Below are 2,843 nucleotides of genomic sequence, written 5' to 3' on the forward strand. Positions count from 1 at the left end.
TAAGCATTCCACATTGTATATCAAACCATCACATTTTATTCCATAAATGTATAGTTATGATTTTAATTAAAGATTAATAAAAAAGAAAAGTATTCTCTCTCTATATTCTTCTTTTTTTTCTTTGAGACAGAGTCTCACTATGTCACCCTTGGTAGAGTGCTGTGGCATCACAGCTCACAGCAATCTCAAACTCTTGGGCTTAAGCGACTCTCTTGCTTAGCCTCCCAAGTATCTGGGATTATAGGCACCCGCCACAATGCTCAGCTATTTTTTGTTGCAGTTGCCATTGCTGTTTAGCTGGCCTGAGTTGGGTTCGAACCCACCAGCCTTGGTGTATGTGGCTGGCGCCCTAACCACTGTGCTACGGGCACCAAGCCCCTCTCTATATTCTTTGCTTATATATACCTAGTATGAGAAACATACAATACATTGGCTACACCTCGTATAGAAAAATGGGGATTTATCATTGGAGTGACACTGCCTATAATTTGTGACATATACATTCATGCTTGAGTTAAATACTTAGCAAATTGTTCTTAGCTCTCCTTCTATAATATGTTTTCACTTACTGTCAAAGAATGACACCAAAATAAAATTCATAAGATTCTGAATTAAAGAGCCCCTCTGGAGAATGCAAAAAATTACAACCCTAGCTGATAACAATTCAAATTCTAGTGGATTGGATTCGTTTAGAAATAAGCAGCATATCTGACTCAAGTGCTAGCCTCTTGAATCAGAATCATCTGGGATCCTTTTTAGAAGCACAAATCTCTAAGACCTACTATGCCAGACACACCAAATTTAGGTTTAGGAATCTATCAGCAACTTCCCCAGCTGGTTCTTAAATAAACAACTATGGGTGGAGTTTATATTTTATAGCAAATAAATGAGGGCACTCCCACTTAGAGAGGTCATTGAAATCTGAAGTTGCTACCCTTCTAAAAGAGATTAGGATAAGGGAGCCTCCATCCAGGATCCTGTCCCAGGAGTTCCATCCACCCACAGCAGGCCTTTGAGGACCAGATGACACCTGCCCCCTTTAGCCAAGCCTGGGACCCTCCAAAATAGGTAGAAGAAAGTGGACTACCCCACCAGTGCCCAAATGGTAACTCCTAAAACCTCTATCCCCCAGATCTTAACCCAGCCCCCCAGGAAAATCCATGAGCAGAGTCCTGCAGAAAAGTCTCTCACATCCCACCATCTTTCAGGATGGAAACTCCCCCAACTCCTACAGGTACAGAACTGGAATGTTTGGAAAAGAACTACTTCAAATCCTGGGGGGCAGGGCTCGCTACAGGGTTTGTTCTTTAACACAGAGGTAACAGGAACATCTAACAACCCTTAGAAAGTCTTTTCCTATGCTTTTGAAAACCACTAGCCTGCACCCCAAATACAGGAAACCTCAGACAAATGTGTATTTAATGCTTTTACATGAAAAGAAATAAATTCCTTAAAAATAATAATATACCAATGTCAATTTTTTAGCTTTGACAAATATTCCATGGTAATGTAAGATGTAGACAATGGGGGAAACTGGATCAGAGGTATATGAGAACTCTCTGTACTTGTTTTGTGATTTCAAATCTGAAATTAGTCCAAAATAAAAAATTTATCAATAGGCCTGGCAATGGAAAGAAGGCCTGCTCCTGGCATGGAAAGGCAATAGTTCAGGTCTGTGGTGCCAGCACTCTGGGAGGCTGAGGAGGGTGCATTGCTTGAGCTCAGGAGTTTGAGACCAGCCTGAATAAGAGCAAGACACCCATCTCTACTAAAATTAGAAAAACTAGTCTGGCGTAGTGGCTTGCACAGCTGTGGTCTCAGCTACTTGGGAGGCTGAGACAAGACGATTACTTGAGCCCAGCAGTTTGAGGTTGCTGTGAGCTATGAGGCCATGGCATTCCACCAAGGGTGACAAAATAGACTCTGTCTCAAAAAAGTGGGATTTTTTTTTATATACGTGCCTTTGTCTAATCATTTGTGCCCGCATATGTGGCCTGCTGCTTCTTGCCCTTGTTCCCCACCTCCATCTCCTGGAAAACTATTTCCATTTAGTAAAGACCCTATGATTGAAACTATGTGGGATTGATTTGCCAATATCTAAGATTTGGCTTGAAATGTATTCCTCTCTGTTTATATTCTTTCTGTATATACCTACTATGAAAACCACACAATGGAGAGAGCATGATGTCCGGCTTCCAGCTTGGAACTTTGGTACTGTCAGCAACCAAAGAACAAATTAAATATGGGTGATATTGAGAAAGGCAAGAAGATTTGTGTTCAGAAGTGTGCCCAGTGCCATACTGTGGAAAAAGAGGCAAGCATAAGACTGGGCCAAATCTCCACAGTCTCTTTGGGAGGAAGACAGGCCAGGCTGCTGGTTTCTCTTACACAGACGCCAATAAGAACAAAGGCATAACCTGGGGAGAGGATACACTGATGGAGTATTTGGAGAATCCCAAGTACATCCCTGGAACAAAAATGATCTTCACCAGCATTAAGAAGAAGGGAGAAAGGGCAGACTCGATAGCGTATCTCAAAAAAGCTACAAATGAGTAATAGTTGGCCATTGCCTTATTTATTACAACAGAGAAATATCTCATGGCTTTTTAAAAATGTGTACCATAATTGAATTGGTCTCATTTACCAGAATTCAGATCATGAATGAGTGACAAAATATTTTTGTTGGACAGTCCTGATTTAACTAAGACTGGCTTGTGGTTAAGGAATATGATCGGTTTTTTGGATTTTGATAGTGATTCCAGTTCAGTAAATGCTATCACTGTTCTCCATTTCTAAAGATATGTTCAGGTTTAATCAGTGATGTTTACCTTTTCACAAAGGTA

At 40.8% G+C, this 2,843-nt stretch overlaps 1 pseudogene; it reads left to right on the forward strand.

Annotated features, from left to right (window-relative positions):
• The first annotated feature begins 2,242 nt into the window (after positions 1 to 2,242).
• On the forward strand, positions 2,243 to 2,556 carry LOC105886836 (annotated as a pseudogene).
• Positions 2,557 to 2,843: the final 287 nt, after the last annotated feature.

This window comes from Otolemur garnettii, unplaced genomic scaffold, assembly GCF_000181295.1.
Source record: "Otolemur garnettii isolate 467f Iridium unplaced genomic scaffold, OtoGar3 scaffold00026, whole genome shotgun sequence".
Lineage (NCBI taxonomy): Eukaryota > Metazoa > Chordata > Mammalia > Primates > Galagidae > Otolemur > Otolemur garnettii.